This window comes from Passer montanus, unplaced genomic scaffold (assembly GCF_014805655.1).
Source record: "Passer montanus isolate IOZ18808 unplaced genomic scaffold, ASM1480565v1 scaffold11, whole genome shotgun sequence".
Classification (NCBI taxonomy): domain Eukaryota; kingdom Metazoa; phylum Chordata; class Aves; order Passeriformes; family Passeridae; genus Passer; species Passer montanus.
This window is the reverse complement of record NW_024357613.1, coordinates 12,862,500-12,878,338: the sequence shown is the minus strand read 5'-3', so window position 1 is coordinate 12,878,338 and position 15,839 is coordinate 12,862,500.

Below are 15,839 nucleotides of genomic sequence, written 5' to 3'. Positions count from 1 at the left end.
AATATATTCAAGAAAAATATCTTAATTATGCCCTTTAAAAAGGCTAAAATTGCTATTTGATAGTGACTGGCTGTACTTAACTGGACAATCATGTCTTCAGTGCCCCTCAGTTTATTTGACTTGAAGTTAGAAAAGGATCTGGTTGTCATTTGTTGCCCATAGGTCACAAGTTATTTCAGAAGGCTGTAATTGAGAGCAGTCATAATTGGGTATCTATAATGCAGTTAAGTGAAGGGACACTTTTCAAAGTTCCAAAGTGAACTTTCTGCTGAGATAAGCACAGTTGTGTGTTTTCCCCAGGACTGGCTCTCAAAACCTTAGGCACTTTGAGGATTTTTCAGATGTAACTTAGGATTAATTGTCATACTTCTAAAAGCCTCAGATATTCTTTGGAGTTTTGAATAGATCTGTTATTACTGATAACAGATCTTTGTGTGAGTAGCTCAGCAACAAATGGTCATTTGACATTATTTCAACTTGCTAATCTAGATATGATAGATAACTTGTTAAAAATGCCTGAAGTGAATCTTTTAAGTTTTACTTATGTTGTTCTAATACATGAAAGACTTCTTGCAGGTCATAAATTTTATAATGCATTGCTAAAGTGATGGCCACCAGACTAGGCATCTAAAATAAAGTGGAAGTGGTTTTTGAAGGCAGCAATGCTCATGGTGTGGCTGCCTGCATTAGGAATTATCCCAGCCTTAATGCTGGTGTTAAAATGGTGCTGCTGGCAGTCTTGTAATTACCCTTTTTGGCTGGTGATGTGATCAAACAGGCACAAAATGTTTTGACTGGAAAGCAGCCCAGTGCAAAAGGATGTGGGGGCGATGGTTGACAATGGCTGAACATGAGCAGTGTGTGCCCAGGTGGCCAGGAACACCGATGGCACCTGGTCTGGGTCAGCAACAGTGCAGCCAGCAGGGCCAGGCAGTGACTGTCCCCCTGTGCTCTGCAATGGTGAAGCTGCCTTGAGTGCTGTGTCCAGTTCTGGCCCCTTTACTACAAGGATGACACTGAGGTGCTGGAGCAAATCTAAAAGAGGTTAACAAGGCTGGTGAAGAGTCTGGAGAGTGCCTCACTCATATGAAGAACAGCTGAGGAGGGAGCTGGGGTTGTTTGCCTGCAGAGGAGGCTCAGACATTCTCAGTCTACAACTGCCTGAAAGGAGGCTGCAGCCAAGTGGGGGGTTGGCCTCTTCTCCCAGGCAACCAGTGACAGGACAAGAGGGCATAATCTCAAGCTGCACCAGAGGAGGCTCTGGTTGGACATCAGGAAGAATTTCATCAAGGGCTGTCAGGCATTGGATTGGACTGCCCAGGGAAGTGGTGGAGTCACCATGCAATAGAATGTTCATGAAACAAATGCACATGGCACTTACTGCCATGATCTAGTTGACAAGGTGGTGATTGTTCAAAGGTTGGACTTGGTGATCTTAGAGGTCTCTTCCAACCTAAATGATTCTGTGATTCCTGAAAGTTTTCTGTGTTTGTGTGTGAGCTGGTGCTAATAAGGTGTATGACACAGCAAATTGTGTGACTTAAAAAACAAGCAGGAGAAACAATGTACTTAAAATATTCAGTTGAGTGCGTCCAGTACATTTCTTCAATACAATGTTCTGTGGTTAGGTGAGCATCAAATTGTTTTATGCACAAAACAATTATCTCTGCTTATATAAGCATTACCTTACAGCTTTTTAAAATTCCTTTATAGGATGATATTGAAAGTACCATGACTGCTTTTGTCAAGTTGAGATACTTTCCCACTCTTTAATTCTTTGCATTACATGTTTAGAAGGGGTAAGGGGGTAAAATGATGGGGAAAAAAAATCATTAAGTTTTAAACACCTTACAGAAGTTCAGTGCTTTTTTCTATTTGATCTCCCCAGAGCAGGATTTAAGTTGAAAACAAGTTGTCTAAAATGAGCTGCCTGCGGTAGGGCTACATTTCCAAGCTCTCTTTGTAATCACTAGAATTCAAATCAGCACAGCCTGTGCAGATCTTGAGAGCTGGTTCAGCTGTGCTGGATGTGGGATTAAGGGTGCCCTGGGCCATTTGAAATGTTCTGTGGCAAGCCAGACCTATCAACAGCATCTTTTTTGTTTGTCTCTTTGTTTTTCCTTCCATTTATGCCTGTCAGACAATGTTTTCCATACATCTGAAGCCCAGTTTGATGCCTAAATCTGTCTCAATATCTGTGTCTTTGATCACTAGTAATGTAAAGAAATAGTACTGTGAAAGTAGATTTAGGTTTTTTGGTGGTTTTGTTTTTTAACTGTCTAGGTTTTTCCTGCATATGTTTATTTAAAAAAATATATCTGTATTCCTAAAGAGTTAATACTTTTATGATTTTCCTGATCTTACTTTAAATGGTCCTATTAAAATAGCTGTTTTCACACAAACAGCAGCAAGTATAAGTTTACTTCATTTTGTATTCTACACATATTTAAATCTACTTGGGGAAGGGGTTATGTAATTTTCCTGGGCTAGTCTGGAGAAATTTGGATTGACAGAACCTCAAGCTCTCTGTATCACAGCCCTTTCAACTTCTTGAGCAGATATTATAAATATTAAAGCTGCCAATCACTGAGGAGAAAAAAATCATATTTTTATGGAGCTGTCGTAGAGTGTGTGATCAGTGTCTTATCACACTCTAGTGACTATCTAGTCAGAGTCCAAATTTACTTAGTTCTTGGCCAGAGTAAATATTCTGTGGTTGTCTCTTGACACAGTCCTACGAGTATGCAGTATGGATTCTCTTACTTAGCTACCTGCCTTTCATTCTTTGATTTTCTTGTTATTGGATAAATTTCATGTTTTCCCAGCTGAAATTTTAGGGCAGGCCTGCATGCTTAGTTCCCATGGAAACATATTACTGTCTTCACACAAACTGGACATGCTGAGTTGCTGTGGCAACACAGGTAAAAAATTCTAGTAGGTGTAGAAAATTGTCAAGTCCATGCTGGCTGCAAGCCTGAGCATCTGGCATCTGCCAGGAGCTGCTGCTGGGTATCCCAGAAGGGAGCGACGAGCTCCCTAGGGTGCATATGATGGTGTTACACCTCAAAATGGCAAAATGTTCCTCCCAACTTGCATATATTTCTGCATTTAATCATGAGAAATGCACTTGCCTTGTGTGTTTTGTAACTTCTCAAGGGATGTATTGATTCTGTTGTTGATGATTGGGCATGTAGAGGTCAAGAGGAATGTCTGGATTTTGTCACCAACTTGCAAACATTTCTAACTGAAATGTACCTGCTGGCAGTCCTGTGTGTATTTGCATCTTCACATAGAAAACATGATCCTGTTGGAACTATTTTCCCCTATTTGAATTAAGAAATCAGTTTAAAGTGCAGTGAGATGAGGTAAGAAAGATCCACTTACTGTGGATTTAAAAGCAAGTAAAGCAAGAAGTTTGAATCAACTTGCAAAAGATACAAAGAGATTTATCTGGCAGAAAATGGAGGGGTGGGAAAGAACTTTAGATTATGTGATAGAGGAATAAGTGACTTCACTTCATGCTAGTCAAATTGTAGTCATACAAGAACAGCTTTTGCCCAAGTCTGTAAAGACAGGTATGTAGTTAAAGCACAGTATGGTAACACCTTTCTGCTCACTAAGTCAGGAGTGGTGCCTGGCTCGACCCCGGTAAAGTGGAAGGAAGTTGCTAAACGAATTGACCAGCTCAGGATGGGGCTCATCTTTTTTCCCTTTTGGTCTTGTTGATCTGTGCTTTGAACTGTGTCCCTCTTGATCAAATGAAGGTCAGTGCAGAACACAAAGTAAAATGTTGAGCATCAGCTCCATAGAAGATGAAGAAGAGACAAGCCATTTTAGGGAAGAGTCATCTGCTTCAGTTAAAGTAAGGCCTTATCGTGTATTTTACTCATACTAAAATAAATGAATAAATAAATCAGTTGTTTTAAATGTGAACCTATAAGGCTTTGGTTACCTTTTGAACTAATTCCCTGGACTCTATTTATATTTGAGATATAACCTCTCAAAAACTCCACTCAAAAGACCTTTGATCAGGCCTTTGCAGTGGTGTTCTGCAGAGCCACAGATGGTCAGTGAACAAGGGCAAGGGAGGGAATTCTGTATTGTTAATATACAGGTATTTGATGCATTGTTTTTCAGACTTCTTGTTTATACATCAGTTTGTCCAGTGACACTAATCCCTAGTTTGCCTTGTTGTTGTCTCAAAATGTCTCTCGCAGAGCCACAGATGGTCAGTGAACAAGGGCAAGGGAGGGAATTCTGTATTGATAATGTACAGGTGTTTGGTGCATTGTTTTTCAGACTTGTTTATATATCAGTTTGTCCAGTGACACTAACCTCTAGCTTGCCTTGTTGTCTCAAAATGTCTCTTTACCCTACTCCCTCCAACCTAAGGTCTCACACCATAAGCCTGTGTGCCTTATATACTCCACAGCACTCATGACTGGTGTGTGTCTGTCCCCTGTGCCTAACACTGTGCTCATCATTCTCCTCAGGAGCACTCTCCTCTGCTCCATGCTGCTCTCTTTCCTTTTTTCCTTTCCCCTTAAGCTGCATAACTGAGGAGCAGAATCAAGTTAAATTCAGATCAACCATCTCAAATTTCAGCTGGAAATATCTTCTTTCTGTTTCAGACACAAAGGTGGTGTGCCCTCCTTTTTTTTTCTTATTTCAGTTTATCTAAGACAAGAAATAGCATCTCCCAGCAAAACACATCTTGTTAAGATTATAAAACCTCAACACAGCCCTTTAGCATATGTTGAGGACATATGAACATGGTATCTTGCATATGTAAGGGAAGCATTTGTCAATCTCTCTTGATAAGGCCTTGAACTAAGGTGTAACTTACCTTGGTTAGCATTTAATTCTGTGTAGCACTCCCTGACATGCTCTTAGAAAAATAAGAATAATTTAGTAATGAAATATGCCAGTGTATCTATAGCTACAAAAATAGCTTCTCCCAGCCCAGCACATAATTGCCTTGGAAAATAATTTCTAAAACATTCATAGCAAATACAGATCTGGCAACAAAACTTGCAAGTAATGGTCAAACTTTTATGTAGTTTCTTTCTGATTATTAGTATGATTGCTTCAAAATGACTACAAAGAAAAATTGAGTGCAGCTCCTTTCCTTTTTCATCCTTTGCCAGAAGTCAGGAAAATGCATGAATCTTATGCATAACTGCTTACTTTTTTCAACTAGGAATTATAATTTTGTATATTCTTCAAGGTAGCAGAAAAAAAAAAAGTAAATTTCTGTACTGGAAGCTAAGGATGATTAAAAAGAACTGCTTGAAATACATTTTCATCAATTATTAACCTTTTATTGACTGCTGGTTAAAGACACTGGTTTCAGCTTCCTCAGCCCATCAGTTGAGAGAACTTAAGTGAACTCTACTTTGATATTCAGTATGTTCTCCAGCAAAATCGTGCAGCAGATTTAATGCTCCTGGTTTTGTCTGTGCTACATCATAGAGGTTGGTTTTGTCGTACCTTTGAACCATAATTGTTATACCAGAAGCCATAAACTGAGACCAATGGACAGCTTAGACTGTGGTAAGAGTTTAATCTATTACAAAGCCAAGCAATGTCTTAGAGCAAGGGACTGAGGCGTCCTGATCTGACACACAAGCTGAAAGCACCAGAACTTTTTTCTTTCCGGTGCCTGGCTTTGATTCTCTGTGTTAGTTTCTCTAGTCCAACTCTGAAAACTGTCCTATGCCATGAACGTGGAAAATGCATGTAACCTTGCCTCACTGCATATGGCTGAGGTCCCCTTGACAGTGTGAAGTGTGGGCTTCTTGACAGTGGCAGGCATGGCTTTTTCCATTTGCAGATGTGTCTGTAAAGAGGTTCAGTCATCACTGAATATCTGTGCTCCCAAAAACATAAGTGGATATAGCAGAATAAGCGGGAGTTCCCTTGGATCTGAGGAACTGAGAAATAATTACCTAAACTGATTTCCTATCCTAGTCCTGTAACAGCTGTATAGTTACCATAGCAATGAAAATGTTGCTCAGCATAAGAGAGAAATTAGCTGGACTGATGGACCATGCCATGGGTGGTTTGGAACAACACTTACTTCAGATTCCATTCACTGGGAATAATGCCAACAGAACAATGTCACCTTTAATAAAACGGGAAAATAACAAGACCACAGTATGTCTCAGGTGAATAAATTCTACAGAAAAGGACACAGGATACAATTTTTGTATTCCATGCACTGTTGTATTTATAATGGCATGCAGCAGTTTTGGCAGTCCAGACAGCTTCCTAAGTGAAAGTGTGTTTGCTTTTATTTCCCCTTTCAAATAGACTGGTATCACAGCACTCTTTGCAAATAAATTTTATGTACTCAAGGGAGAATGAGTGTGAGACAAATTCAGAATTTGTATCTTGTTAGGCTGCGTACAGTGAAACCCAAAGATAGTGGAATTTTACTCAGTAAATAATAATTGTATGATTTAAAAAAAATATTATACTAATTTTTTAATGCAGTGGAATCTCCTCTTGGTAAAGCTCTTAATCAAATTCTAAGCATGGCAACAATGCTTGTGAATTGTGTATTGGGATGCTCACACAACCTGAACACTGGAAAAAGGAGCTGACAGATCAAGACCCCAGGAAGTGGAGTTATCTGGAGGTGTCTCTTAATGTGTGCTGCTTGACAGGAGAGCAGGATGAATCCATCACTCAGGCACAGGGTTTCCTTCTTTACTGTTAGACACTGGAGGTGACTGCAACTGCAGAAAGACCCCTCGTGTAGGCTGGGGCTCTGCACATTCATCTCAGGGTTCTTATGGGGCTTTGTGACCCTGCTGGTCTTCTGTGAGAGCACAGCATCAGCAGGACATTCCTCTTTCATCCTCTGTCCTAACCTTCTGCTCTCATCTCAGATTTAAATCTAGGTTGAAAATTTGGTATCATGAAGATGCTCCAGTCTTGTCACATTTCTCTCATCAAATTGGCTACTTGTTCCCACAAAATGGAAAACTGCTGGCTATCCCTTGCCCAGTAACGGCTGGAGAGCTTTGCCAGGATGCCAAGAACGTAAAAGGATGCAGGGAATCACTGGTTTAGCCTACTTCTGTGTCCCCTAGTCAGGGTGGGACCTGCATCCTGCCAGTGAAGAGGCACAAGCACCTTGGGAACCAAGTGCAAGTCAAAGGTTGTAGTAGAAAGAAGATGGGTGGTCTCTTGGGAAGAGTGTCCTCAAAGGCAGCCCTGCTGTAGAGCAGGTCTTTCTCTGGGGCTTGTGAAAGAGTGCTCCCATTAGCCCAAAGGAGACAGGTAATGCTCAGCAGAGCTGCCTGTCCTGTTTCTGCTGGAAACAAACATTTCTCAATGCTTTTGCAGAGTAGCTGTTGCTGTACTCATTGCTCTGCCTGGTGGAAGGTAGGTCCAGCCCACACTCCCTTGGCACTTTTCAGCAAGGCTGGCCAAACATGGCTGCAATCCACATGTCGTGCCTTAGCAGATGCTTTGGCATCACACCGTTAGAAAAGCAAATTGAGGTACAATTGGCTTGGGCCTGGCCAAACATGGCTGCAATCCACATGTCGTGCCTTAGCAGACATCACACTGTTAGAAAAGCAAATTGAGGTACAATCGTCTTAGCCTACTTCTATGTCCACTACTCATCCATCCCTTCGGAACTTAAAGATGCTCCTGATCATAAGGTTTTGTGAGTAAGCTCTTCTTTCTAACTTAGGTTTTTGTATTGCAAAGTGCTGAAAATAGTTAAATAGTTTTAGCAGTAGTCTTGTCACCTGCAACTAGAGTGTGAACTCCTAGGCACTGACAAAACCCACTTCTGGCTGATCCTGTGATAGTGTCTATTTTAGTACACAATTGACTGTATAGATGTCTGTGCTGGGACTGAATGTACCTAGCCTGGGTGGTTGTTAAAACTGGAATGAAACAACAATGAGAACTGCAGTTCTTTATCTGAAGTTGACTTGGGCTCTTCAGTATCTGTCACTTAGAAAAATGTGGACTTGAAAATAGTGCCTGCTGTCCTTTTACCAACTTGGGATGTTTTCTTGTGCTGGTGAAAGTGAAGGGCAGCAAACACTTTATTCCTTCTCTCTTCCTCACCTCAGCCTTTACTGAAGAGAAGAAATGGCAGGATAATAGAGAAACACAGGGGCTGAGGAGGACGTGAACCTGACACAACCAACAATTTCAGAATGCCTCAGAGCATTCCTTGAAAAAATGCCAAGATAAAGAATCAGGGAAAACAGACAAGCTAAATGTAAATGTTTTGACCAGTGAGTGTTATTCTACTGACATGTTCACAAGGGTGTTTAGAGATGGGAAAGTGATGGCAAAAGAAGTGTTTGAAAAAGAAAATGAAACCAGTATGAAATTCTGTAATGCACCTGAAGAAATCCAGGGGTCATGCCAAGGTGCAAAGTGCTATCTTTTTTTCCCTTTGGTTTCAGTGAGCCCAAGGTCAGGCACATTCTCCTGCTGTCATCTGGTCTTCCAAGGGATGAACATAAGCAGTAAATATCTTCTTGTTCCTTGCTTCATACTGGGGAAAAGATGTTTGGCACAGGCAGAATTTAACCACAGTGTTAATATGTTTCAGGTCTCCCCTGCTTCTCCTGTAAACATGGTAGTTTTTTCAAGTTTACACTGCTGTTGAAAACAAATCCTGAAACTGTTTTTTAATAAAATCTATGTCATCTCTGAAAACAATCTGTTATGCATTGCAGAGGTATAATTACCATAGTCACTGTCAGAATTGCATAATTTAAATCCTTTATCCCTTCAGTGGAAGAAAAGGAACTAATTATTTCAGAGATTCCCATTATTTAGGAAGAGTAAGATTCTTAAAAGAAATTAATTTCTTTGGTGACAAGTGACTTGTCTCATCCCAAGGAGCACTGCAAGGCTTGTCTGTGTGACCCCCAGGGATATGTGGGTGTGAGGCCTTTGTTTCAGCTTTTGTGTTAGCTAAGTGCAGGCATCTGAATGTGTATACTTAATTTGCAGAAAAAAGTCTCTGTGCACATCATCTTCTAAAGCAGTGTCTCTGCTAGCACTCTGAGATGAGAGTAAACCATGCCCTCCTGGATCATTGGCAGCCAGTGCCGCTGGTGATGCATGTTTAGGCTGACAGATGGAAGATTTATTTACAAAATATGTCCCATCTTTCCTTCAGACATATTCATGGATGTATGATTTTATTGCCACTGCCAAGAAATTCTGATCTGTTTTTAGGACCTGGAAGTCTGTGGTGAGCATCTTGTGTGTCCTGCCTGCCTGATCATTGGCCTCTTTTCTCTGCAAGGATCTAAAACATCTTTATTTTGCCTAATGACTAAATTTCCTGGCAAGTTGTCTTATATTTATTCCAATTACTGTCTCTGTCTTATATGCTTCTCACTCTTGGTAAGGTACTTTACATAACAGAGCAAATGTGTCAAGACTTGTTTACTCTGTCCTTTGCTTCTATAGACTACCATCAAAGAATTATCCTGGCACTATGGACCTATCCTGTCTGTGCAAGTCACTTTCTGAAATATCTGGTAAATCATATTATCTGGCTGGTATTGCCATTTTTGTTAAAAACCCCACCAGCTTGATATTTCAATGGTTGTTTTATCTGCTATGCAGCATGACACTCTTTTAAACCATACTCTAATAGGTTGGCACTGAAGATTGGTATTGTCAAAAAGTTATCTTTTAGCTATCTTTTTCTGTCCTCTTTAGACATGAGATATTTCTTCCAAAGTGGTCATTGTCTTGTAGTGTGGAATACTTGAAGTGTCTTTATTGAGTCTTGCTGAGCTGGAGCTCACTGTTCCGTCAGTCCAGTCCTCAGCAAGCCTTCACTGAAAGGTGACCCTTAGCTTGGGGTACATCCTCAGCAGTTACAGTTTCCCCAGAACTTACTGCTAATTTACTTCAGTTTTCCCAGAACTTACTGCATCTGATTTCCATGTTCCCTTCCCAGCTGTCATCTTAACAATCTTGTCCAGAGTGAAAAAGGTTAAGTACAAAACAGACCAGTCTGGACGGGAGGTGGGATGTGTGCAAGAAAGGCTGAAGAAATGAAAATGTGCCAAGACACAGCTTTTGATCAGCTGGGTTTATATAGAATCATAGAATGGTTTGCATTGGAAGGAACCTTAAAGATTATCCAGTTCCACACCCCCTTTTCTTTTTCGTCATGGGTTGTATCCTGTAGTTATTTCTGACACTTAGGAATCTGACATTCCTCATATGTTAGGCAATACCCAAACACTGTCCTTAAGTTGGTTGATAAATAATCAAATTCAGCAAGCAGATGTGCACAAGTGCTGTTTGCTGTTAAATTGGGTAGAAAAAGCTTTGTGTATTGTTCTAATAACTGAAAAGCCCAAGACTGGATGGGAAAATGGTAAGCTGTATGACCTATTATTGTATTTGCAGGGTGCCTCGTGGCAGGAAGGAATGATGAATCTGACTCCACGTTCTCAGAAAGCTAATTTATTATTTTATGATACTATATTCTATTAAAGAATACTAAACTATGGTATAGTAAAGAATACAGAAAGGATACTTACACAATGCTAAAAAGACAATAATGAAAACTCCTGACTCTTTCCAGAATCCTGACACAGCTTGGCACTGATTGGCCAATGAGACAAAACAACTCACACCAGAAACCAATGAATCACCTGTGGATAAATAATCTCCAACACATTCCAAAAGATGCAAAACACAGGAGAAGTAAATGGGATAATTATTGTTTTCCTTTTTCTCTGAGGCTTCTCATCTTCCCAGGAGAAAAATCCTAGGTGAAGGGATTTTTCCAGAGAACGTGAATGTGACAACCTATCCTATTCCTTTTTAAGTTATGGCATCCAAAACAGCAGGGCTTATTTAGAAGTAAACCTAGTATTACTCTCTGATTTTGGGAAGGTAAGATTTGAACTTGAAAGCACTTCCTCAGGAGTTGCATAGCAATGTAATTTGCTTGCTCTCATATGGTGTATGAGCCTAACGTTTTCCTTCAGCTTCTGATAATGAGCGTCTCAAAATTGGGACAATCCTCGTTAAGCCTGCTGTAGGAAATGGAATTTCTTCCACACCAGGTGCTTGTTTTTTCAGTAACTGCCATTGTTGGTCTGCCTTCAAACAAAAGCATCAGTGAACAGGATGTGTTCTACCTTTATATGTAGTGGGGGTGACAGAAAAGTGAGATGCATGATTCACTTTCCTTGACTACCCAGAAATCAAGCGTAGGATGTTCACCTCACTCCTGCTTACAGTCAGGGGGAGAAGGACAGGAAAGGGCTCCTACAGTGGATGTGTCAATTGCAGAGAGGTTTCCACTAGGCAATGATTCCTATCTTTCCCTCCACTTTCCCTGTACTGATCCTAGTTGGAATGCTGTTTATTCATAGCAGCTCATATGATGCTTTGCTTGTGTTTGTGACCACAGACTAGTGATAACACAGTGAGGTTTTAGCTATAGATTAACAGCTGTCTGCACAGCATCAAGGCCTTGTTTTCTCACTCTTCATGTCCACCCCCATCAGGGCAGGGAGGGCACAACCAGGCAGACGTCCCAAACTAAACACAAAGATATTCCATGCCATATAATGTCATGCTCGCAATAAAATGGGCAGGAATGTATTTAAGGAGATGAGCCTTTTTTTTTTTTCTCATGGCTGGCATCAGTTCACTCGTGGGAGATGGTAAGTGATTGGTTTGGTTTGGTTTGGTTCAGTTTGTTTTCTTTCCTTCTTCTTTCACTTCTCCTTTGCTAATTAAACAATTTTTGTCTTGCTTTTGCTCTTCCTTTCCTCTTCCCCTTCTCCACTGTGGGTTGGAAGGGGATGCAAGCAAGCAGTTGTGTGGTGCTCGGTTGCCTTCCAGGTGAACCCACAACACAACACTTCTGCATTGAGAAGACAGCTCAACTTCCAGTCCAGCTGTGTGAGTTCCTGAGGCCTTGGTTGATATAGTAATTGCTGGTACATTTTTATATAGCAGGTGCTGAAGGCACTAAAGCAAAGCAGCTCTTACAGGATAGCTCTTAACAGTGAATGCAGTAATCAGCTGTCTTTGGTGAAAGTCAGAGAGCTTCTGAAGATACGCAGGCAGGAGCACCTGGGAACACATGCAGGAGTCTGGGTCTTCTCCACAGCTGTAAACAACAACTTGCAAAGCCCTGGTTGTCCTCTAGTGCTGCTTGGGCATGACCAGCCTAGCCATGCCAGTGTGTTGGCCAGACAAGCATCAGCAAGAAAGAATGGTCTCAAGTTTTCAAGTTTGGTTTTTCAAGTGTCATCTGGCTTTGGATCCTGGCTTAGGCATGGACTGCTTGGGTAAGACCTTTGAAATCTCTGCAATGGCTCCACACAATCTGCTTCAGTACTGTGGCAGCGGGAGGGTGTTACAGAAAAGCTTGTACCGGGCTCAAATAATGATACACACAAGTAGCTTTCTCCCATGTTTTGAAGATGACTTGCCCAAATTGAAGGATGATAGAGAATGAAGGATGATAGGGAGCTCTTTGTCTCTTTTCCCCTGTACAATTACAAATGTTCCTCCTGTGGTTTCATTTTTAAATTAAACCAATTTAAACCCATTGTGCTTTCTCTGCACCTTTATTTAATTTTCAGCCTCTTGGCATTTTCCTTTCACTCTTCAAAATCTGTTATGATTTTTCCTGTCTGATTAAATTAATTTAGGGCTCTTCTTGTCACTTGTTTATTGTCTGACTCTCTAGCTCCTTTCACTCCCCTACTGTTTAATACTTAGTACACATTGTATTTCTCAGCTTTAGCAATCTTTTCTCCATCTTCCTTGGATGTTGCCCAGTATTTTGCTTGTGAGTAGTTTTCATGACATAAATTCTTCCCATTGTCATCTATCACCATTGGAAAGCTTCGAGTCAGCTTCTCAGCAAAGAAGCAGATTGTGCCACCAGTCCTGCAATTTTCAGTACTAGCTAGTAGCACTGTGAGTAGTGCAGACACCACATTTATTTCTTTTCTGATGCCAATTGTAAGTTTTTGATAATCCGAGAGAGGTGTTTTTAAGCATGAGGTTGTGCTGGTGTCTTCAGCCTTATGTTCTACTGACATACCTTGCTTTTGTGCCCTTGTTACTTCTGTGAAGAAGGTAAGAAATTGATTTAAATTATGTTTTATTCCTGTAACTGCTTTGTTGGTTGGTTTTTTTCCCCCTCCTGGAAAGTCATAAAAATATTTGAAGCCAAACATAATGGACCTATCAAATATATACAAGAACTTGCTTATTAGGAACTTAAGTTACAAGAAAGATATATGGATATTATAAGTTTCATTTTCATTCTCTTCCATGCAATCCAAAAATTGTTCTTGAAGACATGGAAAAGCAGCAAGAAGTTAATAATCAGCTCTTTCTGGAGAGATGCACTGCAGCATTAATTGTGTCTCTCATGAGGAGGCTTCAGGCATATGACTTCCACTCACACTGATCCTAAAAACAGCACTGTGAATTGTTTCACATTTATATCCATATCAAGCTGATGCCAATGACTGTATTCTTTTAAAATACTAAAATATTTTGTTTTGATCTGTACAGATAAGGCTGGCTAGTTTCATTATAAGGTGTACAGTATGATTCCAAAAAGCTGCCTATTATTTATGTTGCTGAGCTGTTAGAACCTCTCTCCATTCTCAAACACCACCCTAGCAAGGGAGTAGCATGTCAGGCCTATTGTCACTGAAAGGCTTTATCATATTTGACAGTTTAAGCATCCCTGGTGTTCTCATTTTAGCTTAACTACAGCGTTGTTCTTGTACAGTTCTTGTAGCAGCTTTGTTTTGCTCTTTCTGGGAATACTTGTGCCATGTGTTTGCCCAGACTACACAGAGGGCTGAATGCTGCTTGAAGCTGGTGGCACTCACCTCTGCCCTTTTTTCTGTCCCACTGAGTTCCATTTGAGAACAGGTTGTCAATGGGGATTTCAGGAACAGTGTGGACTTTGAAACACAGCATGGCTTGGGTTAGACCTGGCAGAGTCATCAGACTGTTTTTGACCTAAGGCAGCTGAAAATACTTGTTTTTTTCTCTGACTAAGAAAGATTTTGGACAGATACCAAAAGCCTTTACTGAGTACAGACTTATAATTCCATACTCACACAGCCTCTGACACAAGACTCTCACTGAAGCAAGGCTGCATGCTACCTGTCAATGCTGTAGAGAAAAACTTTTCCACACTATAAAATAATCTTTGAACTGTTGGAAGCTCCAAATGCCACAGCCTCAGGGAAAGAAGGCCTACAGGTTAGCAAGTTCAACCTTTTCAATTTACTAGCAAGCCCTTTATGATGAGGGCAGCCTCATTTAAAGGTGAAGGGATGAATGTAGCTCACCTAGTTGCTGGTGAGAAGTCCTGACCTCCTGTCCTTGTGCTAGCCAGAAGGATTCCTGTATTGTTCATCCTTGTTCTCCAAGCCCTCCAGTCACAGAGATTATTTGGCCTCTGGAGCACTTTAAGTCTGATTGTGCAGAAGAGCCTGTGACCTTTCCTCTGATACAGGAGGCAGCTCAGACAACTCTGTTGAACTCAAGAGTTGGATTTGAAGCTGGCCTGAAGTCTTGAGATCTCCAGATGAAAGGTATTTTCCTATACAAATAGCATGTTAATGCTATTTGCTTAAATATTAATAGCTATTTCCAAGCTCTATCCTAGTCCAAGCAGAAAGATTATTTCTTTGAAGAAATATGACTTACAAAGATTAGAGGCTAAAAAAAGTGATTGTAGTCCAAGAATATCTTGCTTTATCAAGGGAGACTTTTCAAACCTGAAGAAGGCTAAAAGCCAGTTACATGCAGACTTTGGGGAGCTGTGGTTTTATACAAACTGTGTGCAAAATTAATTTTTTAAAACAGCAAGCCCTTTAAAGAGCTACATTTCCACTGGAGGTTAAATGAGATATGTTCTAAAGTGATGTTTAGTATTTAAAGTGCCTACCAGAAATGGAAACTGTTAAAATTTTAGGAGTCTCTGCTGACCACCTTGAACAAAGGAGGCAGTTCCTTCCCACCAAGAATCTTTTCTTTGTCTATAGATGGTGGGTCACTCTTGATTGTGTATTTCTTCCATACACTCACCAGTGCTGGTGCTACGTGACAACTGTGTATGTACTATAACCAGGGGCTATTCCTATAACATAATAAGGTCTATTTAAGGGGCTGCCCAAACCCATGATATTTAAGAAGGAACATCCTTTTTAAATGAATGTTGTCATTACAGTGACTGTTCAGTATCTGAGCTCGTTATGTTGGACTGCAGCTGTATTTGTAAAAGTGGGGATGTTGGTCTATGAATTTTGAAGAAACCAAACTGTTGCTGTGCCATAGCACAGAGCAAACACCTCCTTATTGTCAGCATTTTCAGAGAAGTGCTCCTTTCACCTCTCTCATGGCCCTCCAAGTGTTTACCTTAACCAGAAGAGTCTGGCAAGCATAGTTCATAACTGTGCTGCATACTGAAAACCACAGACTGAAAAAGAATGTTGGCTTCTGCCTGCTTCCCATCCTTGATTTATCCTTTACAGACCTCTTCTGTATGGAGTAAACTACTTCTCTCTCTTTTTTTGGAGCTACCAACCTTAGAACTCTAGGTCTCTCTAATATCAACCTCTGCTTTACAGGTTTCAATCACATATTCTTTCAAACCAATTACAGATTAACATAAATCAAGTTAAAACCTCATTCAAATTGCACTTGGCTTCGAGGATGTAGCTTCTCCTTCAGACCAGAAGAAGGACTGTGTGCACATTAGTCTGCCTGTCTGATTATATTAATTTCTGCTAGTTTATCTAATAAAAGAAATTGGCTCCCAGCAA